Source organism: Oxyura jamaicensis, chromosome 5 (assembly GCF_011077185.1).
Source record: "Oxyura jamaicensis isolate SHBP4307 breed ruddy duck chromosome 5, BPBGC_Ojam_1.0, whole genome shotgun sequence".
Taxonomy (NCBI): domain Eukaryota; kingdom Metazoa; phylum Chordata; class Aves; order Anseriformes; family Anatidae; genus Oxyura; species Oxyura jamaicensis.
Window position 1 is genome coordinate 2,722,939 of NC_048897.1, and position 26,265 is coordinate 2,749,203.

Sequence of the window (26,265 nt, forward strand, 5' to 3'; positions counted from 1 at the left end):
TAGAAAATGAAACAAGTCAGAAAAAAAAAAAAAAAAAAAAAGGAAAAGAATAAAAGAGGAGGAAGAACTATGAAATGTGAAGATAAACCTTCTTTTAGATACAAAAATGTTGCTGTTGGTCCTTGATACTTATTTTGAGATGGCTTGATGTGGCTCACCTCATTTAGTTTGAAAGAGAAATTTATGTTTATGTTTCAGCTTCGAAGAAGTGTTCACTGTTTTCTTGTATTAGCACATTCTTCCTTGTCAGTAAGAGCACACACAGTTATTCCCATGTCAGCACATATTAACCCCCTTGTTGGAGAATGGTTCCCCACAGCATCACAGCTCAGAGAAACAGGTGTTTGACTAATGTTCAGAGAAGATGAAAACATCCTCTGACAGATGTTCAGAGAAAAAAAATCTTTATTGCTGAGTAATTACAAATTAACTGAGTTTTGCTTTAATTGTGCCTTAGTCCATAAGTGATATAAGATGGTAAAGCTGTAAGAAAAGTCCTGATTGTCATGCTTGTCTGTATCTCAGTGGTCCACTGTCTATACTTATGTGCAATATAGTTGGACATATTTCAGGTAGTTTTAATACACCATTGAGGATAACAGCAGTGATCTAACCATAGTAAAGCGAAACTCTTCATAACCTAATTAGGCCTTCATTCAGCTTAACCCTAGATTAAATGTATCTGTCCAACATTGAAGTCATAATTGTAATGCACTTGATACATTCAAGATCTGGCTAGTTGGAACCCTCTTGAAGACTAAGACTAGTGTGAGACACTTTTCATTTTTAAACTCTGAATGGCTATCAAACATAAGAAAAGCTTTCTGGACCATCCATAATCTAATAGTGTTTAAACACTCATTAAATATGCTTATCATCTAGAATGGGGAGCCTTATTGAAGTCAGTTCAGAATTTTAGCCTTTTCTGCTGGCAAGCTATTATATTCTGGAAAGGATAGGTTATTTGCATATCAAAACCACAGGAAAAGTTTTTGTTTACTTTTTTTTTCCACTAGAAAAGAAAATAACATCTTAGCAGATGAACTCAGCAAACAGCATTGTGTCCTGTGAAGGAATCCTAAGTGAATCTTCTGTTCCAAAAGTGGAAAATTACCCAACTCTGTTTATTTGTGACAACCGCCTCCATATCAAATAAATTGTAAAGGTGGAGTTAAGGCTATTTAGTTGATGCTTTAATTTGGATTGAGTAGAATCTTATTCCACGTTTGTAATTCATTCCAGAACAGGATTTTTCTCTTAAAGCTGGATGGACACTGCAAAACTGATAATAGTGGAAAAAAGGTTAAGATGCTACTTTAATTATTGAGACTGGTACATGAAGCTGATTATACGCTGGAATAGGATGAAAGGATTATTTTTATCTAGTGACTTTTCATAAATAAAACTGCAGACAAAACTAAGTGTAGAGTATAGAAAGCTACCTACTCAGTGTTTTGAGTATGAAGGAAGAAAAATAAACACAGTTTTTGTTTTAAAGTAAAAATATTTTCTTCCCTAACCAAGAGATGTATATTGAAGCTTACCTGTGTGGGTATAACAGGGACCTTAACAATCTTGAAGGTCTTCAGAAACAGGCTGGGAAGGCTGCTAACAGTTGTTGAGAACAATGTCAGTGGCTTTAAATTTACATTTAGAATAAAGCAAAAAAAGGGGCAATAAACTAAGTGGAACATTGCTCTGTGTTTAAAATATCTGTCCTAAGGGAAGAGGCAATATGGATAAAATAATAGTGTTAGGTCAGAGGTTGGACTAGATGATCTTGGAGGTCTCTTCAAACCTAGATGATTTCTGTGATTCTGTGACTGTGTAATATTTTTCTAGGAAAAAGAGTCCCGGTTGAGTTGGAAGGTTTACTGCTTTCTAGACATATGTTGACCTGAGGTAGTGAGTCCATGATTCTATATAACTTATTTGCTACGTTTTCAGTATTAGAACTGTATAGAATATTTTCAAAGAGCAGCGTGAAAATTTAGGAAGAGGAAGATACAGCCTCAGGAAAACCTGTTGGGTCCATAGAAAAGTTGGAGACAGGAAAGGAAATCCTGAGAATTAAGATAAAAGAAACAAAAATGAGCACTTAAAGAAAAAGCTGTGATCTAGGGTCATATATTATTGTGAAAATTTACAAGTAATCAGACCTTAGATAAAATAAATATCAGGAGCTTAAATTTTTAATGAATATAAATAATAAATGCTAGTAGTTTGAAGTAGTAGAAATTTACTGAAAAATTAAATGTGGTCACATAAGCTGTAATATTTCTATGTTATTCATTAACAACTGTATTCAGTGAAACACTTGCAGCAGCATAGTCAATTTTTTTTCTAATGATCCACAGCTTCAAATCACAGAAGAATGAGGCTGCAACTTTCAGGCAGGAGAATTCTCAGAAGGTAGGTGTGGTCACCAGGTCACCAGTGAGTGTTGGTGTCTAGCACTTTAATCTTCAAATTCAGTTGTTGAGATTAGTGGTGTTGAATATAGAGTGTGAGCAGTGGCTAACTCGTCATGATTCGTAATATTTACCTACTTGATCATACTGACCCCACTAGTAATACCGAAAGATTCCTGTGAAATGCCTGATGGAATCTAAGCAAAGAAAACATATTAAGGAGAGGCTTAGTAGACAATGCTATATACACTAATTTAGGCAAATTTGCATTTGTTTCTGATTTTGAAACATGATGTGAAGGTTGACTGGATGCATGCTTTTTTTTCCTTTCTGTCATACAGCTCAGAACGTGGATAATACACATTGTCATATGCAGGTATTACAACTTCTGATACATCAGTGAGTAAAGTCCTGCCTTTATTAACAGCAACAGGAATGTTGAGTGAAGTTAGGTTTTCATGTAAGCTTTTTTTCTGTATGTTCTTTTAGCTGCTTTTTTGGGGAAAAAAAGTATGGATTTTCTGTTGTGCATCCCACTGAATGTGTTAAAGGTACTTGCAAGGTTGCTTCTGATGTGAAATGCAGACAAACCTTTCCAGATAAATACCTCTAAGTAAAATCAAATATAATTTACTTTTCTTTGCTAAGAATCTTGTAATCAAAGGTAATAAATAAGATTAGATCCCTTATGCTTGTATAGGAGCTAAAATGCTGAACAAGTACACAGCTCTTCTGCCATTTTGCACATATAAGACAGTCCCAGCAGTGATTTTCAGCTGTACTGAGATGCTTTCCCTACCCTAAGTTTGAGAGTGGGAATGCTTCACTGGAACAGGCTGCCTAGAGAGGTTGTGGAGTCTCCTTCTCTAGAGATATTCAAGGCCCGTCTGGACACCTATCTGGGCAGCCTGCTCTGAGGAACCTGCTTTGCAGGGGGGTTGAACCCGATGATCTTTTGAGGTCCCTTCCAACCCCTACAGTTCCGTGATTCTGTGATTCTGTGCTTCATGCATTAGGTTGATTTGAGAAGAAAGCTTTTGTTGCTGTTCTTATTTTAGTTTTCTTGAATTTCTGTTAATTTGCCATTCTTGAGATTAAGCATTAAGATATTAACCTTTGGTTTTATAATTCCCCTGACTTTTGTATCCATAGCTTAATGAATAGCTGTCCTCTGAGCAAATGTCACTTTCATCAGTGCTATTTAGACTGACTGCAACTACCTTGTTTTTCAGGCTTTGAGGATGTAAAGCATCTGTAGTAGCCACCTAACAGGAGACAGTTTGTTCTGTCTGTATCAGAGTTGATCCTCTTGCATCTGAGACACTAATAAATGTGAAAATTTAATGAAGTGTACAAGAAGAGCAGTACTATAAACATCATTATCTACCTGTGCCTGATACATCTTCTCTGTTTCTGTTACAAATCCATTCATTTTTTTTTCCCAAAGTCAACTAGAAATTGTCAGTGAATTGAAAAAAGAATCAAAAAAGTACCTTGTTGATTCCAACAGTCTGGAACTTAAACAAAAGCTCTTGTAAATACTCAAGATAGTGTGCTGGTGCCAAAATATTTCTGACCTATTAAAGTTTATTGTCTTGAGAGTTAGTGATTTTCTGTTTTTGTTACAAATCTTTCCCCTTTCAGTGTTTGTAATGTAAATGTTTTCTGAGTCACGTAGTTTACAAAATTAGAGATTGCATGATATAGAAAGGACCTTGATACTGTACCCAGATATTTAATTCCTTGTATTTATTCCCCATGCTGCATGTGTTGGGGTATAGGTTAACTCTCTCAGTACTTTCAATAAGAGTTGTGTTTAGGACTTTATCTTTTCAGATGCCCTTACAATAGTGTGAGGCTAAGTAGATATGCCAATCAGCACAATGTCTGTACCAACCCCATTAAGAAGGCAAGATGTGCAATTTGTTCTTTAAATGAAACGGTGAAAGACTTCCCTCCAGAATGCACCATAAACACTTTATACACCTTTATTCCAATTCCATTGTCATTTTCAGATCCTTGTATGGTTCACAGGGCTGCATAATGAATACCTGTCCAATAGGACTTTAACTGATGGGACAGAGATCAAGTACATCTTCTGACTACTGTTACCAGAGTCATACAGAAAGGAGCTATTTTGGAGGGCTTTTAGTGTTCTCTATGTGAGAGGAGAAGATTAAGAAGTCACATATATGCCTAACGTTACATTTCATGTCAAGTAAACAAAGATATGTAGATGAGAGTTTTTCAAGATTAAGTTATCTGAGAGTAAGGTAATGGGTATTTTTTTTTGCCAGAGCTCCTTTTCTATGGGCTTCCTAGGGCATATGTTCAGATTGAGCATAAAAGATAACATTTGGCCATTTTTTTTTTCCCAAGAAAGATCAGATAAGATGAATATCACCAAAGAGAGAAAGCTAAAATGATGGAGCCGAGACAGACGTGCCTATTTGAGATATGAATGGGAAGGAACCTGTACCTGATAATGCAGTTTGAACTACAGAAAGCAAGACAATGGATGATGGAGGTAAGTCTATATGTCAAATTGTGTGTACTTTGTGAAGCTATGAGAGTAAGCACTCTCTCAGTAATGCTTTTTTTTCTTTTTTTTTTCTTTTTTTTTTTCCTCTTTTTTTCTGTTTTTAATCCCCTCATTTCCAAAGCAAATTTCGACTGAGCAGCTGATTGAGTGTTACTTAGTTTGAGTGTCTCATTGATAAACAAATCCTTCCAGGTGGCTAAGAGCTGCTTGCTCAGAACTGTCAGCCAATAGCATTAGCTTAACAAGATTAGATAGGATACAGTGCTTTGCTAACAGTATCGGGAAATTAGGTATTGGGAAGTGAAGATCTTTTGAAACTTTAACTTTCTACTGCATAGAGGAATGGAAGCAAGAAAATCAAGTGTTCTCCTAATTCAGTCTTCAGATCATGTATTGAGACAAAACAAAATCATTCACTGATTTTTTTGTTCAACACAGTAAATCTGTAGCAGAGGAAAAAGAGGAGAACTCTAGAAACAAGTTTCTTCAAAGATTTGATCATAAAGAATATGGAGAGGAAGGACAGAAGTAGTATCAGTTGTCATAGTTGCTAGGATACATCTGCCTGAGATCCTGAAAGGCTGTCAGGTTGGGTAGGTTATGTGCTGTTTCATTTAGCTGTGTCTAGACATTAGCAAAGTTAAAAACGACACAGTTCTACACAATAAACATTCTGTCTGTCCGGGTCTGGCCTGACATACTTCTAATAAGGAAGCACAAAGTTTGCTTGCTCTTTCATTTATGAAGAAGGACAAAACATATTTAGAAGATAGACAGCAAAGACTCAGATGTAGCTAAATAGTTCCTCAAAATCTACAAAGAAAGCAGAAGAAAATTCATGGTCCATTTGTTTTGTTGGTTTTAATCTACAGTGAATTGACAGAATACTTTTGTCCTGCAGTGCATCTGTTAAAGAAAATATAATTGAAGAGTAAATGAAATAGATCATCAAAATCCTTATTTCTGGTATTTCTTCTTGGCAGATATGCTAAATGATTACTCCTTTCTTCAGGTGATTCTCACACTATAAAAAGTGACCTGCTTTTTCTTCACTACATGAACTAGGCAAATTGCCCATGCACTAGCAGAAGTAAAATAGATGTCGTCTCTGAAACACTGGAATTTGTCAGGGCTATTTATCTGTTGCTTTATTTGTGTGTGCCATAGACATTTGAATTGGCACAGTTTTAGTGATTTCACATTTCTCCTTTCTTCGTAGCAAATACAATTTATATTGGAAATGAGCAGACAGTGAGAATTAATACTGAGGCTTTATTAATCTTTAGAGTGATTATATCCAGGATTTTTTTTTAACTAACTAGTGCAACAATAGGTTCTCTAATTGTAAGCATTGCAAGCTAATTAGAATTACATCAATAATTCTGCAGAGGGCAGAGGTTCTAATAAGGAAAATCATGGGACTGGAACATTTCTAAACAATACTATTAAAGTTCTTCTGGCAGGACCCATTTAGTGATACAGAAAGAGGACAAAAATAGATGGTACATTAGAGTTAGAGAAGTCCAAAGCTGGGCTATAAATAGCATATGTACTCCCCTGGAGATACTGTGGACAGATTCCTCTCTCCATCTCCCCTCCACTCTCAGTGATATTTCACTATTTTGAGATACTTTATTAAAGAAGCAACTGTGGAAATAAAAAATAACATTACCCTGAATATATTCTCTGGAGTTTCAACTGAGGGAGCTAGCTTCTTTTGGTATCCAATTCAACCCTGATTCTTATTCATTATAACTTCAGAATTTGTAGGTGAATGAACATAGGCATAATAACTTAGTGGAGTTGGTTCATTTACATTTCGAAATGTGTTGTTTGCTGTCCTCTAAAGATCAAACAAATCTAATAACATGAGTCTGAGTGATGTCAAAATATGACTCTTGCATTGTTGAAGCTGGTTATTCTTTAAAAAATACACAAGGAAAAATAATTAGCCCATGTCTAGGGACTACCACACAGATGTCCTTCAGTGAAAAATTACTTACACATTCAATAAGTCTTGAAAGGCATTATTAAAACATAATATAAAAATCTCTCAGAACACTGACACATGCCAGAGGGCAAAATAACGAGAGCTGGATAGCCACATCACCTGCCTGATTTCTGTACTGAGAATTTGCTGGAGTTTTAAGAAATTGCTGGATGAGTCAATAATTTTTCTTTGCCAGAGTTACAGACTCTTAGAGTTTGTTTGACTTTCTGTTTGATATAAAGTGCAACAAGAGAAAAGCAGTCTTAGCTGCAGGGACATTTGTGCCACTTCTGGCTGTAATACCAGTATAGTTGTAACATTTGTCACCTGATACGGTAATTATGTGTATCTCTAAGAGGAGGTGCTTGGTTTGCTGTAGAGTATTGTGGATTCATATTCGTGGTTGTTTAGAGTCAGAAAGATTATAATGGAAAATTATGATTAATTAAAAATTGACAAATAGCATATCATGATCAAAACTTACACGTCTCACTATTTTTTCTGAGTTCGTAAATAGTTAATATACACATATTTGTTTAAAGAGGCATACTGATAAAGCATTTCCTCTGCTGTGGTTGTTTTTTATCACAATACACTCAATTTTAACAAAAAGAAAAGAAGACTAAATAGCCTGCAGGTTTCAGTGATGCTTATTTTTAAACTTCAGATGTGTCTCAGGTACAATGCTATGAAAATATTATTTTTTTCCCTCTGAGAATCACTCTGTTCTTTTTTTTTTTTTTTGCATTTGCTCAGCTGTTCTTAGCTCTGTGGTTGATGGAAGGGTTCCTTTACTTCTCTTCTAATTATTGACTAATGCAAACTGGTCACAATCCATAGTAAAGAAAGATTCCTGTGGAGCTGCTTGTCAGACCATCAAACTCAGCTATCATCATGTGCGATGCAAGCTGCAGGCTGGCTCAGTATCATCGTATGGCTGTCATGTTAAAAGTTTGCTTGATGCGGCACCTGAATTTTAGGTGACTTTTCTCTCAACTTTTCCCACCTAAAAGCTTATCACTTATAGCTGGTTGTGGAAATGTTTTGACAAACTAGCAGCTAAAATCTGTCTACTACTTGAGTGTTGATAGGGTTGTAAGAGGAATGGCATTAGCTACCTGGGCCTTATCTGACGTGGTGATTATCAGGTGATAGAGGTGAGCACACTTTTAAGTAGAAATATTTAGGGAGAGATAGGCGATGAAACCGCTCTATTGAGTAGTTAAAGAGACTTCTCAGAGTATGTTATGGCAGTTCAAAGTGCTGAGAATGGCAAACAAGAAATATTTAATCAGCTGTCTAGAGTTCTGGCCCTTATTTCTTCTGACTTACACATGTTACTATGATGGTTTATTGAATATTCTGTATCTGAGGAGAGTCATAACCTGTGTCCTACTATGCAAATAATTTTACTGAAAAAGAAAAAAAAGTAGCTGGAAAAAAGTACTGTCCTAGGCATCTGTCTCAGTAGAGGAAATACAGGCTAGTCTCCCTTCTCAATTCAAGATGCAGTTCCCCTTTGCATCTGCTTTATTGGCATATTCCCATACCTTTATTTTAGAACAGAAAGTTGACACCATCAGCAATTTCCTCATATTCGAGACTTGCAGATCATTTGCTGGAGCTATTACTTTGCTGGCATTTTTGAATGGCCTTGCTTTTCCCCTGTCCACTGGGGTTCCATTGTGAATCCTCTCCGTGGAATTTCCTGCATGAGTCCTGTCAGCCACCTTTTTATTTTATTACTGCTACTTTTTCTTTCTTTCTTTTTCTTTTTGTTTCTTTTTCTTTTTTTTTTTTTTAAAGAGTGAAAGAAAATCCAGATGCCAACAGTTGTTAAAAAAAAAAAAGTTTTGATTGATTGCTAAAACTTTGATTGGATTGTTTGCTGAAGACATTTCAGATGCCAGTAACATGACCGATAACAGAAGTTGCTATCCCTTTGTAGTTCAGTTCTGTTGTGTGAGATCAGGGTATGGTTCCCTCGAAAAAAAGGGGAGGTTCCATCTGGAAAGAGATTCAAACTCATGCAACCGTAGATACAGATTTTAGGCCAACCTGGTCAAATAGCTCATTGTTGCCCAGAGGCTAGAGTAGAGTGTGCCGAAGGTTTAGGCTTCTAATGTAAGGACTATTTAGGTATACCCTCATCTACAACTTCCAAACAAATAAAACTGGCATCCTCATCCCAACTCCTCCAAAGCAATGGTATCTTCCATTGTATTTGGGAACAGACCTCATGACAGGTTTCCTCCCAGGCTTCCTCCGGTTCCTCAGTCTATCCTTCTGTCCTGCTGTCTATCCTTCTCCCATCCCCATCACACAACTGACAGGTGACATGACAGCCACCCTACAACTGCAGTTCAGGTGATGGGTGCAGATTTGGCTATGTGACAACACCATTTGTTTGTCAGACCATGTCACGGGGACATTCTCAATGCACCACTACCTGTATGCCTGTTATGTGATTAACATAGTATATTCTTCATCATGTTATCAATGTGGAACGTGATAATATTCCTAGAGTAACTGTGGTGTAACATTGCCTTTGTAAGGGGGTGCATGGGGATGTCCAGGCCCCATTACTTCCATCAAAGCCTATATGACTTGCTTGCTCCAAAAATAACTCACCCTACTGTAGAACATTAGGTCTGCAGAAACTGTTTTCTTCTTGTATTTACTAGGAGATCTGAAGGAACTGGCTTAGGGGAAGCACATTTATTACTGCATCTAGTTCAGTTCTTGCCTACAGAGCTTGTCTCAGGTCAATGCATACACAAATTAAAATTCCCAGATGTGACAGATGGTATTTGTTTTGGGTGAGTGTTCTCAGTTGCATGCTGTATCCCTTCAAGAAGTAATCATAAAAGGAGAGCCCTTGGAAATGACAGCAGGGGGGTGGGTGTATCTTTGGGGAGATACAGGGCCTGATTTGGGGAGCTGGTTCCAGGGCTGTAAGGTATGGCAGGAGGAGAGTCCCAGTGTGGGCCTGGGAGGCTGCAGCCTACAGGGACTGCGAGACTGCTCAGAGGAGCAGACAGCAGGTCTCTGAGATAAGAGAATGAACTTCCTTGGGATCAGAGGAGACTGGCAAAGTTCAGCGCAGTTCAGAAAGTTACTTAGTTATCCAAAGCTATGCCTACGAGCAAGGATCTGTCTCTAGGGACACCATGGGCAGAGGGGAGAGTTGTTTATGAAACTGTTTTATTTTCTATTTGTCTGATGTATTCACTTTGATTTTTTTTTACACATTGAAAACTGGGTTACTTGTATTTTACAAGTATTTATAAAACCTGTTCCTTCTTCAGTTTAAGTCTTTTGTCCCTTAGGTTATCTTGCTGTAGAAAAAGGTCTAGAGTGATTTGGGTCAAAGCTCTAGCCAAGCTTTTCTGAATGTTTATTATCTTCAGAGTTCCTGTCTGTAAAGGACACCCTCAGCTGATCATTGGTGTGGCTTGCTGGTGGTTTTGACATTATGGTATAACTGACAGTAATTTCCTGAAAGTGAAATGTTTAGCAGCTAAGTGCTTCCTTCTATACCAACATTGCATCTTATTTCAATAGCCTCTACAAAAAATGCATATTTTTTTCTTTTCTGGAATCTATGTTTTTCTTAGCTAATCTTCTACTTACATGCTTAACTCTGTAAAGCGTGTGATGACTCAGCTTGTTTGAAACATGTAGTTCTTTTCTTTACAGTGCAAATAGGAAGAAACCTAAGGAACAAAGTTGAGTTTGACTGATTGTGGGCAGCCAGGCCCTTCCTCTGCTTCAAAAAGTTTGCCAGGATGTGTAGATTGCAAGAGGAAATGGGGTCTAGTGTCTTAAGGGTAGGTTTCTCAGCCGTATATAGGACTAGAGAAGTATTCATCTTGTCACTTAGGACTACAGTGAATTTTTCCCCAGCTCATTCCAGTTTTTGTTGCTCAGCTCTGAGTTTTCACACTCGCACTAGTTTCATTCACAGAAGTGCACAATTGCACACAGGTGAGACAATCTGCATGAAAAACTCATCGTAGTTTTTTTAGATCATAACATTATTTAGGGCTTTAGGGAATGTGGGGATGGTTGCTTGTTATGCAGCAGTACATCTTATCAGCAGGTGCCCTTGCCTTGTTCAGCAAACAATAGTTTTATTCCTTTGCTGACAGGTGGTCTCGGAACTACAAGTGCTCAGTGCATCTGGCCCTAGTGTTTGGGAATTGCATCAGCATAAAGACTGCCATTTCTAGCTACTAACAAATAAAAAAAAAATAGCAGGAGAATCCTTCATGCCCTGACAGCTTTCAAGTCATGTTCTATTCCTGAGCTCCTGGGCTCATTGTGCAGTGAGCCAGTTAGTGTTTGCTGTTCTCTGCAAAACTCCCTTCATAGGACCTTTCAAAAAGGTTCTTCCTCACCTGTATTCACTGGGCTTTTCTCATCTAAAGAAAATATGGCAGAAAGATAAAGAATTAAAACTATAAACCCCCATAATAAAGAAACAAAAGGCAGTGAGTAGATCATCAGTGTTGTTTATTGATTCAGAGAGGTGGGAAAAAATTAAGAGAGTATTTCATGGTCGTTGTCAGTCTTAAGGTTGACAAGCCATAAGCCAAGGATATAAAAGGCACATCCAAACATTATGACCATGATTTCCAATCCAAGAAGGACCTGGAAGATGTTATAAGGACATGACAACTGCTGTCCTTGTTCATCATGGCCAGACTACTTGGTGCTTGTGAATATGAAAGAATGAGCTTAAAACAATGAATTAAATCTGTGAGAGAATGACTGTGAGTGAGTGAAATGAGTTTTGACTGAAATAAAATTCTTTTTCCTTCCTTTTTGGTTTCTCACTGAGTTTATTCATACTAGTTGTCCAACACCAGCACCAAAAGTTAAATTCAGAAGCACAAAACCATGTTTACACTGTATTAGTAACACTGATGTTATGACATTTAGGGGAGGCAGGGGAAGATGCTCATAATGTTTGAATATTTGGTATTTGTAATGCAAAGCTTAAGAATGAAGAATAGGGGAGGACATCATTATTAGTCCTTTCCTTGACATGTCAGTAGGCAGTTAAGGAGGTCCTGTCACAATTCATTCAACATTAAAAATATATATTCTGTTGAGAGGTGGCTGCTTCAATTAACAGCAATTACAGTCAAGGAAGTTCATTTCTGAGAAGCAATGCTGCATTTCCAAAAGTGCATTGCTTACAGTTAAATGCATTGGTTTTGTAGCATTTGATTCTCATTGTTTGCTGTGTTTCTCAGCTTCAACATAGTATTAGACTGAAGTGTAGAATCCACAGTACTCATTTAGGGTTAAATACTAGTATAAATTAGATCTGTTCAGCCGTAGCCTTAGATTTTTCTTGCTGCTAAGCATTTGTTGAGGCTCTAAGTGTGCGTTTGTGTGTAGAAAAGGAGACATACCCACATTCACAAACTGAAACAAGGAAGAGACAGAGAAATGGGATCTTGGAGTAGAAAACACGAACATCTAAATCACTGGGCTGATGAATTTCCCCTAAGCATGGTGGGAAGGACACTATTGTGGTGCTCAGCACTGGGTTTATGAAATGCTCTGTGCTCTTCACAGTGGCACAGACCCCTCTGTGCCAATGGGAATTTTGCCTGCTATGAGCCATTAATACTGAGATCACCATCTGCTTGTTTCTGCTTCTCCGTAAATGCAAGGACTGTCTTTTTTCACTTTAAGTGGATCTGCAGCCAGTGTTTTCTTTTTGTTATTTTAATATCTTTAGTAAAGAAAAAGGGCCTATATCAAATAAATAATTTGATAATAATTATCCTAGAGTCTTCGTGCCCATTAGTGGTCCAGGAAAAGCTGTCAGGTTTTGTAATCCTGAAACCAGTAGTGTTTGTACTATAGAGTCTGTTGCATTTGAAAAGGTGACAGCCCCAAGTCTTCCTGTGTATTACAGCTCTGTGAATGTGCTGATGTATTTTTCCACAGGACAGTATTGCCCTTAAAACATTAGTCACTGGCACTCACTATCTTCTGTAACGCAGGGGGCATAATACTGCTGACTGATACAGGGAAGACAAACACACATTATACACTCATTTGTACTCTTTTTGCATAGATTTAAAACATAACCATTTTTATTTTATAAAAGTTCAATCTGGTTTGTCCAGGAGCACTAACTATAAAAGATGCAAAGCAGTTGACAATGCATTTGGCTAAGTCAAAAAACATCAGTGACTGTCATCAGCTCAGAGAGACATACAGATCTGGTCAATACAGGACCAAGCACTCTTCAAATGGATATTAACCAGGAGTGCTTGCAATGTGAAATGCTGGACAGTCCTGACACTTATTCCAGGAAGACGTTGGCAAAATTGTACCTCACAGCACAAAACAAAACCAGTATTTCTGCCTAGCATGCAGGAGATCTTGATTTGTATTGCCAGTTGCAAAAATCCAAGATTCATCAAAATATCAAGGTCTTTGTGTGCTCCATCAACCTTTTGAATCTTTTGAGATGCCTGCTATTTATAATGCATCTTAGTCATTAGATTGTGGAGGCTGCATTCTAATGACTTTTAAAGTTGGAAAGTCAATGGAAATATCACAATTAACATGATAATACTTATTTTAAAACTAACCTTCTGTCAACAAAAAGCCCCTTAGAGCTGCTAGTTTTGCTTGTTGGCTGTCATGCCTCTTGTCCCAGGGGAAGCCATCCCTGGCTGATTGTGCTGCGCTGTGACACTGACAGCTCTTTGCTGCAGGGAATCTCACATATTTTCCCCAGGTAAAGAGACAGCAATATGATGTCATTTAAGCTGTTTTGGGGAACAGACACAGTAAGACAGGCAAACCAAAAAATGCAAATGCACAGAAGTGGAACTGAATGGCTCACAGTACTACCAAGTAGCTTTGAGATGCCTTTATTCTATTCCTGGCTCAGTCATTGTCTTATGCCATTGTGCACTACTAAATTAACCTTGTTCAGTGACTGCAGCACCATTTATAAAATGGGAATGATAATGCTTAGCACCACAAAGGGGCAGTGTAATTCTTTGCTAATTAATATTTATAAAGTGCCAGATTCTCCATTGCTCTGCACCTTTGCAGTCACTTACATCTGTGCAAAATGAGGACAAAGTGGCTGAAAAATGCTGCTGTATTTCATACCCACTCCCTGCTAGTGTGAAGGGCTGCGCAAGGATTACAGCAGTGGAGAGTCTGTCTCAAATAATTTTCAAGATACTTTGCCTGTAGGCATAGGTTGATTAATTCAAGAGTTGAAGCATCTGTAATAGGTATTTCCAAATGTCCCCTCCTCAGACTATGACACACAAAATGTTAGTGTGATGTTAGTTAAGGCGGAAACTTCAGGACACTTATTACTTCCCAGCAAGCTACTTGTTTGCATGTTCTTAGGTCCTAAGGTAACTTAAAAATGATAAAACCTTATTTTATTTACTGTGGAGGTGTAAAAATTCATACTTTAGCATAACTTTGTTTTTTTAACTCCTTGGTACCTTCAGATATTTTGATAAGGTTAGTGATCAGGTAAATGCATACTTCTCTTGTTGCAATATTGTAGCAAGAGTTTTAGGGATGATAAACAACACAGGAGTCTAATGATCCAAAAGAAGTCAAAACTTTCGGGTTTTGATCCTTTACTGTGTTTCTGTGTTATAAAAGAAGCCTTTGGAAGTGAGGATGCCAGGAATATTTACCTTCTGGAAATCTTTGAGCTGTCCCTGACAAATTAATAGAATCAATACTTGATCGTTCTCTGTTAGGTAGCCTAGAAGACAGCAAGACAAGCTGCCATCTTAATTAATTGACAAAAATGAATAAAGAAAACAGGTAACAGAAAACTCATGAAGTTACCACAGCGAGGTGTCTTTTTTGTCGTTTGGTGAGAAGGTCTTGGCAGCCCCGTTTTGGCAGGCTGACTCTAATAAATGCTGGTTTGCTATACCTAGACTAGCTTTTCTTGCAGCTAAACATAAAACTTCTTTTGAAATCTTACTACATGACATATTCTAGGCCATAAGGGAATGAGCAAGGAGTGTCAGTAGTTTTGGATACGGGAAAACAAAGTTTGTTATTTACTAGCTTATGTAGCTAGTTCTTGTAGGCTGAAGGGAATAGGTGACTGCAGTTTTATTCCTACTCAGTTCAGATCTCATTTGCAATATTGTGGAAAGAAGAGATTTTGTTCACTTTTTGTCTGCTTGTCCTTCTCAGCACTTTGTTTTCCATGCAGCAGTGGCCAGAATCATATAATCACAGAATCACACAGAATCACAGAATAGTCTAGGTTGGAAGAGACCTCCAAGATCACCGAGTCCAACCTCTGACCTAACACTAACAGGTCCTCCACTAAACCATATCCCTAAGCTCTACATCTAAACGTCTTTTAAAGACCTCCAGGGATGGTGACTCAACCACTTCCCTGGGCAGCCTGTTCCAGTGACTAACAACCCGTTCAGTAAAGAAGTTCTTCCTAATAGCCAACCTAAACCTCCCCTGGCGCAATTTTAACCCATTCCCCCTCGTCCTGTCACCAGGCACGTGGGAGAACAGACCAACCCCCACCTCGCTACAGCCTCCCTTCAGGTACCCGTAGAGTGCAATAAGGTCACCCCTGAGCCTCCTCTTCTCCAGGCTAAACAGTCCCAGCTCCCTCAGCCGCTCCTCGTAAGACTTGTTCTCCAGACCCTTCACCAGCTTCGTTGCCCTTCTCTGGACTCTCTCGAGCACCTCCCTGTCCTTCTTGTAGCGAGGGGCCCAAAACTGAACGCAGTACTCGAGGTGCAGCCTCACCAGAGCCGAGTACAGGGGGAGACACATGTCACACATCATGTATGTGTTAATCACAAAATTGCTTTCGTGCACATTCTTAATGCCTCTTTGATTATGGGCCTGTCACCAAAAGCCTAGCTGTTCAGAATATTTTCTGATTAATCATGCTCTTCTCATCAGACACTTCACTTGTAGAGTATCAGATAATGATCCTCCTCACTGAGAGTTAAAGGTTTCCCAATAAATAGAAACTGTGACTGTTGGGAACCCAGACAGTGTGGTGTCCGTTAATTAAAGTGATGGGAAACTATTCAGTGAGGGGCTTGTCTCTAGAAGATTATCACATCAAAATACTCTTTCTGGTTCCAGGCAAGAAAATGTAAGAAAAACACCAGATGAGGTGGGACAAAGTAAGCATAAGCATGATCAGGAAGTATGAGCCGCTGTTAAATGAATGCCCTACCTTGCAGGCTTTGTAATGCAGGCTTCCATCTGCTGTTTCTGCATGAAAAGAAATGTGTTTTCTTTTGACATCTGTTCTGTGTTTGTGTTTGCTCGTGGAATGCGTCATCTGACTGAAATAATCCACTCACCCTGTCATAAAGATGAGAACAGAGGCCTGCATCCTATTCCATCTATCTTGTGGAGCCCCGGCAGTTGTGTGCTATAAAACTTGTTCCTTGTCCTGTCTAGAGCTCAAGAAACAGGATTTCTATGGCTTGTCTGTAGACACTCTTACACAGTTTGAAACCATGGGTAGTAGGCATTTTTTATTACAGGTGAAGATTAACCAGTTAGAACATAGCACATTACTCTCTCGATATCCTTTAGTTAATAAATAAATGAATAGAATTCCAGAAGGGAAAATTGAGTGGACTCATGGGGCAGGGAGGAAAGAGCAAAAATCTGTCTGCTATATAAATATTCTGAAGATTCAGATCCTTGTGTTGATTCCCCTAGCCTTAATATTTAGCCTCTGCAGGAAAATCTACTTGATTTGCAAAGCTGCAAGATGCAGGGACATAAATCTGAGAACTCCAATTCCAATGATGTGTTGATGAACATATTAAACATTGTAGATAGGATTATTATGTATGCATATTATAGATATATTTGAAAGGCTACAGATCAGTGATCAAAATAGTGATCCATCAGTAATCTGTCAATATAAATAATGGTATCAGTTAGTGTACGATAGAATTCTACCAGGAAAGGTCTTTAGGTCTTGAAAAAAGTGAGATTACCATGATTTTCCTCATCAAAATGAGACCAAATTGTGATTTAGCAAGTTACTGCGTAGTGCTTGACTTGCAGTATTGTTTATGAGCTCATGCTTAGCCCGTGGCAAACAAAAAGCAAATTTAATTTTATTTAGTCAGCAATGAAGGAATCTTAAACTGAATCAGATTTCGTTTATAGTGAGAGCAGAATAAATGTAAATGCACACAGTGTGGTTCGGTTGAGTCACAGTAACCTGTTAGAGCACATCAAGGTGATTATGTACATTAGTCCTTGTTCTGCTCCAAAGTGCAGACCACACAGAGAACAGAGAAGCAGCGTATTACTGTATCTGATATAAAACCCTTGAATTTCAGGATACTGCTGCTTAGTTTCTGCTTTTCCAGTGGCTTGAAACATAATAAGAAAAAAATCATTCCAGACTCTGTACCTTAGCTTCTTCAAATGTTGTCAGTGGATAATTCTCAGCTGCCCTGGTAAGACATCTTTATATCCTCTGATTAAAGGTCAAATTTAAAGATTTGCCTTCTATAAAGACAAATTCACTCAGTCTTTGTTATATTTTTTTTATGAATATGTCCCTTAACTGAGAAAAATCCTCAATGCTATTAAGTAACTGACTAAAACTAAAATGCATCTTAAGTGTGGCTAAAACCAGATACACCTTTAATCAGATGAATGAAACTTGTCTGAGGGTAAAAATGACCCCTATATGATGAGTTAGGGTGAGATTTACACACCAGTTGAACTCCATTGAGATTTATTTTTTGCAGCACAGTGACTTCCTGGAACCATGGCTAATCATTTCATTTGTGTTTCCTTGACCAGAGCTAAAATTCACAGGGATGGTAGCCTGTTCTGCTCTAGACACAATGATAATAATCCAGTCAAAACTAATATTCCTTCACAATAAACTAGGTAACAGGATTGTCAGGCACAGATGCTTCTCTCTAATCCTTTAGGGGTCAGGGGGGAGAAATCATGCATGCAATTTGTTTCTGTTCTCATAGGGCATTTAGAAGGAAAACTGGGCTGTTTTTTTAAATGCACACTCTGTAACATGTTTCTCGAGAGATGGAAGGATACAGATCTGCACCTAGCAGCTGGAGCAGAAAATGGTAATTCTGTGATGTCTTTTATTCTTTGGCAGTTGGTTGCAGTCCTCTGACTTCTGTACAGATGAACTTTCCACTTGGTAGTGAGTTCTTCTTGTGGACTCTTGCCCCTGGATTTGTCCTGGAACGTGGCAACGTCTAGCATGGTCACTGAACACCTTACCTTGCAGGTAGGAAGAGAGACTTTGAATGCAGCTATCTTGTGGAAGTAGAGAGCAGAACAGGGCACATGCACGTGTGGAGTAAGATTGTCATCTGAAATGAAAGAGGCACAATGAAATGAAAACTGAGGGGAAAAGGTTTAATTTCGGAGTTATCTTTGGAACTTTAAGCAAGTAATTTATTTTCCTGTTAAATGTCTCCAAGTCTCAATACATTTTTTGTAAGTTGGAATTTACTGTTTAAATTACACTTACATATGAATACATTTAAAATCCATTCATTAAAGTCTTTAAATGTACAATTGAAATTACTTTAATCTGAAACGCAGCCCTAACAGAACCATTATTTAGCAAGTCTCTGCAGTCTGCCCAGATCTGCTGAAACAAGGAAAATATTGTTTCAGCTGCTCTATTTGAGGAAAGAATGGCCTGAGTATGGTTCCCAAACTTTAAGAAATTGAGAGAATTAGGAATTGGAGGTAAAAGTAGATGAGTTCCTACAAGCCTCTTGGGGGACATTCAGACTCTTTATTGAGTCTCTCATTATCCCACAATGAGCTGTTTAAGGAGTTAAACTGGTTAGAAAAAGAATGGAGAGATCAGATAGATCAGATTTCCTCTTCAGAAAGTATCTGAATTTTACAGAAAGGGTATCTGAATGATTCTACCTACTTCATTCACCCTTACTTCTGAAAACCAGAGTAGCTTCCATGTGTTCATTGAGCTTCCTCACTGAGGTGCTTCACACTAGTTTCCTCTAAGACAAATTACACATGGATAAGGTTAATTCCAGAAGTCACTTTTCTTCTTCCTTGAGGTTCTTTTTTCAAACTATTACTACTTTTATTGTTTTTATTTTTAAATGCCTTTTCAGACGGTCCCTTTCCTTTCCCCATCTTTTTTATTTCCTCTCTTCTCCTGTGTGAACTTTTCTTTTTCTGTGAAGCAGAGGAGCTTGCAGATTTTTCTTGCTTTATTTTTTTTTATAAATACAGTATCTTTTTAGCAGCTCATGTAGTTTGCTTTAAAGAAAAATTTTCATGAGCGTAAATGATCACATTATTCCCCTCCCCGGATGTGTAGGTACAGCATAAAAATCAGTAAGCATTGCTTTAAAAATGAGCATTCTTTTGTGTACTCCTTAAGGCAGCTGCTTCAAGATTTTCATCTGCATCTGACCATGCAGTTCTGGGTTTTACTTTGGTACCCAGTTGTCTTTGATGGCAGACTGTTAACATTTCCTCTTGTAAAAATGGGTTCAAAAGTATAATAGTCCTAAAAGTGGCATTTGGCATTTCAAACCTAATGGTCCATCCCAAAGGGGAGTAAGAAATCAAGGACTACTGTGTGGATAGAAAGTTGCTATTAGCATGATCTTAAGATTGGAAATTAATTATCACCTTTAACTCTGTTGCATCTTGCATGTAAATTCATTAACAAAAAATGACCTAAGAGCATTTAAGTCAGTGCTGCTTGTGTAAGGATCACAGATGAAAAGAAAGTCAAACTCTGTGTCCTCCTCATACTCCCTTTATTCACTGTTTACTTTCTCCTCTGATTTTTTTCTGACTTTTAATTCTCCAGTGTCACTTAAATGAAATCATAAATGACTGACTTCATTTTTCTCATTTATTCATTCATTCAAGTAAAGTGTGAGGGGTTAGGAAGTGTGTGCTCTGTAATTCACTGCACTTGAAAGCAGGGGTAATCTGAACTTCTCACTGTGGGAAGCCAGCAGAAAGGTCATAGACCTTGCTGCTTCCTCTTACGGCAGTTGGGAGGATGGAGGCAGATGGCTAGATCTGTTGATTTTTCTAGTGGAACAACTCATTGTCCATTTAATTATTTGTCCTTCTTTCTGTAAAGCAGAGAATGTCTGCAGTGAACATTTTCCATATTGCACCGAAACTGAATTTCAGTCAGAATGACCTGGAAAGAAGAGCTCAGGATGGGGAATCAGCGTCTGTGAGTGCTGTTCCTTATTTGCTGCAGATACCTTACATAAGCATTAACAACCCATGAGTTTTCTTTAGAATTTGTACTTGTAAAATATTTAACCCACAAATAAAATACAAGTTTTAATGTATTTATCTTCACCAGCACTAAGTACGTTGTGAATAGGAGGTACTAGAAAAATGCAAGGTATTAATTCTTGTGACATTTTAAAAAGATGAAACTGGATGATAAATTTTTTCTTCTTTGTTGAAGTTTTATGTTCACTTAATTTTATCACTAATTTTTTTCTAGTCAAAACCAGTACTTGTACCTTTAAAAAGAAAAACTAAAAAAAAAGTATGATCCAGAACTTCCCCAGAACATATGAGACTTCTCTTTTCTGATCTGAGATGAAGAATGAAGTTCTGTATGGTAATGTGCGGTATTGTTATTGTAGACTACAGCGTATATTGGTTGTTTCACCTGTCTGTTGGGAAGCCTAGGAACGGTTGATCACTGCAGACCTGACTGTGCTTTCCCATGACTGGGTTCTTCATGCCTGCCTGCCTTTAGGCATCTTATGTATGCTAGCAAACACAGAACATACCGGTTTTTGTTCTTGGTCTACTATGATCATATCTTTTTCATAGAAACTAACCTTCAGTCATCACAAAGAAAAAAAACAAGTGTTGTATAGCTGTTTAAGGGGAAGAGAAGATAGCCTGTTTCTTAATGCCTTAGTTGTAGTCTATTCTCAGGCTTCTCTATATGGGCAGGCCTTTCTAAGAAAAAAAAAAAAAAAAAAAGGGTCTCTCTTGGCTTGGTCACAGAATCCACAGTGATGGCTCTGAGTAGCTCAGTGGTTTTTCAAAGATGAGAGTGCTCTGTGATGAGCAGTACAAGATGGTGATGAAAGAATGGATAGCTGGTAATTTTGGTGAATCTCTGTAAGCATTTGCTATGTATCTTTTTTTAGTGTATCTGATTACCCATTTTATTATTGATACAGACAGTTATGATTTGCATTTTCTGGGAGAGTAAATGTGTAATGCTATAAATTATTCATTATAAGTGTATTTCAATCAGAACAGGAGATAATAAATGACAAGAAAAATAGTAGTAAAGGCAATGAAACCTGTATTAGAGACCATTCTTGCTAAGGTACTGGCAGTCCTAAGAGATTGCCCCAAATTGTCCACAAATATATTCTGCTTCCCTTTATTAGAAAAAAGCATTCCCATTAGGCAGTGAATTTTACTGACATCCGGTGGAGCAACTTAAGTAAGGCTTAAGCAGAATTGGCACTTTATGAATGGTACAGAGTTGCACTAATGTGTAACCACATTACCACTGGTTTGTTTTCTCACCTCTGAATCTTGCTGAATAAACTCATTCCTGCAATCAAAATGGGATCTTAATTTTGACAGGACTTAATAACAATTTAGGGGCTTATTTAAATACAAAATATATTTAAAATGTATTTATAAGTAACCATGGAGGTTTTTTTGTTTGTTTTATGTTAAAGTTGAAAAGTCTTGGCTATGTTTAAGTAAGCATCTTAATGCAGGGGGGTTGTTCTGTCTGTGAGCCTATGGCTGCCATTGCTAATACTTAATTAACATTCTAATATCTTAGCCAGCATGGGGTTAAAGTCATGCTGTACAATAATCTCTGGCATTGCCTGTTACCTTTTATAATACAAAAAATACTAATCCCAGAATTCAAACACTGCAAAGCTGGAAAAAGTAGAGTGTTTTGCTCCCCAAAGCTCAAATACAGCAATTGTACACAAAATTTACTGAAGATACCAAGAGAAAAAAGGACACTTTGGAGACAAGGATAGATCCATCCTTTTTCTGACCTTGGAATACTAATATCTTACTGATCTATCAGAGAAATTCATTCCTAGTGCCAGGTCCTGTTTTTCCAGAGTTTCACCAGTGTAGTGCATGGAACAGAATTTGGGAAGAGAATTCTCTTTTGTTTGTAATATTGTAGGGACAACTCAGAATGCAAGGCAGCAGAGGAGGCCTCTAGACCAACCTCCTGCTCAGAGCAGTGTCAGCTATGGGGTTGCTAAGCTGAGTCTTGAAAACCACAAAGGATGGAGACAGCACAGCCGCTCTGGGCAGCTTGTTCTGCTGCCTGACTGCCGTCACGGAAAAAGGTTTCTCCTAATATCCAGTCTGAACCTCTTGTCCAAGTTTACGCCCATTGCACCATGCAGTGCTGTTAAGAGTCTGTTTGTCCTTCCTGTTAAGTTCCTGTAGGTGCAGGCAGGCTGTCACTAGGACTCCTGAAAGTCAGTCTCTCCTCTTCTCCAGCTGAACAAGCCCAGCTTGCTCACCCTCTCCTCACAGGACGAGCGCTGCGGTCCCCAGCAATCTTGGTAGCCCTTTGCTGAATGTTATTTTTCCTGTTCTTTGGAACTACAGCTGGAATCAGCACTGTAGATGTGCTCTAACATGCGTAACAGAGGCAGATAATCGCTTCCTTTGATCCACCATCTGCACTGCTGTTAGCACAGCCCAGGGGTGCTGTTGGCTTTCTTTGCTGCCAGGGGCACACTTAAGCGTGGCGTCCACCAAGGTTCCCTGGACCTGTTCAGCACAGCCGCTTTCCTGCTTACCAGGAGGCAAGACTGGAAAGGTCAGAACAGAAAATGAAGACGTGAAATATTTTATTCCAATTTCCAAACAGGACGTTTTGACATATTTTTTGTTCCTTCTGTTTTCTTTGAACAATGAAAACCCAATTACACTGATCTAATTTTGCAAAGAGCTAGGGTTATGACAGAATTGAACATCATTCTGACTGCATTTCTTAAATCAGTTGTAACTACTAACCTGTCCTTCTGCTCAGGAAGGTCTTCTTTCAAAAGGTTTAAATAATATTATTGCATTTATTCAGTTGAGTTTGATTGATATCAGTTATGTTTCTCATATTTTATTGAGAAATTATGGGAGAGGAAAATATAATAGGTAAATTGCCTGTGCAGAAAGATAAAAGGCAAGACAAGGAAAAGTGAAGTAAAAATAGTATCTATCTGAAGTCCGGCAGTTATTCTTTGGCAACTGACTTGCAAAACAGGCAGAATTTGTATATATAAATCATAGTGGTAAATAAATGAAGCACTTATGCAAGCATTTTGTGCAGGACTCTGTAGACTTCTTAGCTTGTTGTTTTGCCGTTTGTAATGAGAAAGGACAACAGATTGGAAGAAGCCAGCATTAAACCATAAATTAATGAACCGTAATGTCTTTAAATCCCATTGTGAGCTAATGTTAGATTATCATTGGTTAAATGCTTTCAAGGACTGATATTAATAACACTCCAAAGCAAGAGATGTCAGTTCCCTAATGGAATGGGGCCATTCAAGCAATATATTTGAAGACCGGTCAGCAAACTAGCAAGAGCAAAATGTATGCATGGAGACAAGGGAAAAGGAAAATCAGAGGAACAACATTAAATCCATCCATTTTAGATTGTCAGAGATCAGAGAAATAAACAGTTTTTCACAAGAACAGTTTGTCCTGCTGGGCTTGTATGATGCTGCAGTTCCAGGAAAAATAAGATTCAGGGGAAGAATATTACTACAAAGCTGCTCTGAGAAGGAAATAAAGGAAAAGAAATTTCCTTCTCCCTAATTACAAAACAGAAGTTGCTACAATATCTTGTTTTCCATTTTTATGCTAAAATTCATCCCACGGGGATTTAAAAGATTTTCTCACTAAACTCACTTCACTCCCCATCCTTACGATGGACATCCATTTCTGCTATGTTCCACAGCAGTTGTTTAAAAAATAGTGATTGGAAATAAAGAAGAAACAACTCTTCAAATGAAAATACAGGGGTATGGTACTTGAATGTGATGAGTTTAGCCAGTTCCTGGAATAATAACTAGATTTTTTCTGGAAAAGTAATAAGACTGTACTGGAAGCCATATGCTACTCCGTCTGTATAATTTCAGAGTATTTCTCTTTCTCTTTCATCTCAAGGAGGTAAAATTACATTTGGGGCAGAACTTTCTGGTCAACAGCCTCTTTCTCTATCTTTCTACTGTTATGATCCATAAGTGCTTAAATGTTCTCTTAGGCCAGAAAGCATTTTCTCTGAGCTAAGTTAGCCATGATAAAAAACAAGATCAGTGTGGGGTCAGACAATATGGTGTTAGCAGCACGCTGCATTGGGGAAGCTGTGAGATAGTTTTGAAGGACAAATAGGGTGCTGGAGGCTTTAGTATTTCTTGAAAGGAGTGAAGCTGACTTTTATTAATTCTCAGAAGGTGTGGGGAAGGCTGAGGTGGGGGAATGTTTGGTATTTATATTCAGAGAACTATTGGAAGCTCCGTTTCTGGGTACTGAAATTGCTCACGTATTTATCACAGGCACTGGCATAGTGTGTACCCAGGCAACATCTTGACATCTGTTGTTACAAAAAAAGGATACTTTTGTGAGACAGGAATGAAGAAAATGCTTCTATTTTAAATTGAGCTGTGAATATTACAGTGTGAGTGATCCAGTGACAACCAGGGGTGTGCATGCAGTTGCTGTCTGTTAAGAGTATTGCAGTTGTTAAAAAAAAAAAAAAAAAAAAAAAAAAAACACAGACCAAACCAAAGTTCTGTTTTGACACTGTTTTCCACATCACAGGGCTTCATTGATGATTCATACTTGGCCTAGGAACATACAGCACTACAACTGTTGTGAAACCAGAGTGTCACATCTTTTCACTACTGCAAGAGAGGATCAGCAGATCATGCCATTCTGGTAAGGTGTAAGTAGGTTTACAATCCCATAATCAAGTTGGGCTATGTAGATGAATCCTTTGGAAGCTGTTTTATGTGTGCCAAGGAACACCCCCTCCTCTAGCACACTGTATGACTTGGATGGTTTTGGCTGAGCCTTTGTCATGGTTTCAAGGCCACTTCATAATACGGAGTTGATTATTCTGCCTTTATTAATACATTGATGTCAGATTTCTTTCTTTGAAAAAGGAAAAGAGAAAAACACCCCGTGTATCCACAGTGATCTATTCTAAACCAAACAGTAAATTGACAATAGCCAAAAAGGTAATACAGTGAACACACAGCAAGGTCTTGTTCCAGTTAAACTTCTGAGAGAGATGGATGCTCCTTTCAAATGATTTTATTTGTTAAACGTAATCACGTGAAGTAGTCCAGTCCTCACAAAATTTTATGAGGTGATATTATGACCCGTAAAAGAACTATATTATTCTTTATCTTTATTAGTCTTTACGTGAAAGTTTGCCCCTTTCTTTTAGAAGGTAGAATTTTTATTCTGTTAGAAGGTAGCATTTTAAACGGGTTGCTTGAAAGCAATGGAACAGTGAATTTTTATTTTTGGTTTAACCCTTAACACATTGTATGTTTTTGGAAAAATGCTGAATGTTTCTTGGTAAATTCAGGTTCAAAATAAAATAAAATAAAGGTTAGTAGGAGCAGTGGATGGGCCGTACAGTGTAACTGGTGATAGAGGTTCGTCACCTGAATGTAACTTTCTGAAGGCTTTGCTGTTTTAATGATACTGTCCTGTTTGAGAAAATCCTGAGTAAGGACTGCTGCAAGGTTGCACTTCTTATATCTTTCTCTGTGAAGAAAAAGCTCAGTAGTTTTAGCATTCCTGGATGCAGTTTCCTTGGATTTCAGTCATGGAAGAAGAATTGTGCTTTATTGTGGTGACAGCAGAAGCTCGAATGCTGTGCCAAGCATCAGTGCAGAAGGTGGCATGTGGCGGTCACAGCCAAGAGGAAAAGGGGACAGCATGGATTAACATTGGTTTTAGGCACTTTTGTGGGTCTTTTGCATGGCACTTTAAATGGTTTGAAAATTGGTAGTGGTAGTTTGTTGGGAGCCCACCACTGGGGCTCTCTGTAAGGCAGGGGGTGTTATTCAGGTCTTCTGCCTGTGTGTGTGGTAAGGACTCCAAGCCCTTTTTAGAAAGACAGAAAGCAGAAATTGTGTAGCAGATGTGTGATTGCTGGCACAACTTCGGGAGTGACAGAGAACACTCCTGTTTCTCCTTTTTCACTTACCACATGGACTATCAGGGAAGCAGTGAAGAAAAACAGTTAC

The 26,265-nt window shown here is 38.1% G+C and overlaps 1 long non-coding RNA gene across 1 annotated transcript in view; it reads left to right on the forward strand.

The window, feature by feature from the left end:
- The first annotated feature begins 1,171 nt into the window (after positions 1-1,171).
- The window catches only part of LOC118168105, a 62,608-nt gene continuing 37,514 nt past the window's right edge, over positions 1,172-26,265 (forward strand). The window contains exons 1-5 of the long non-coding RNA XR_004751367.1: positions 1,172-2,412; positions 4,791-4,938; positions 18,111-18,245; positions 20,103-20,201; positions 24,824-24,947. This is a non-coding gene — a long non-coding RNA (uncharacterized LOC118168105). The remainder of the gene's footprint in view (positions 2,413-4,790; positions 4,939-18,110; positions 18,246-20,102; positions 20,202-24,823; positions 24,948-26,265) is intronic.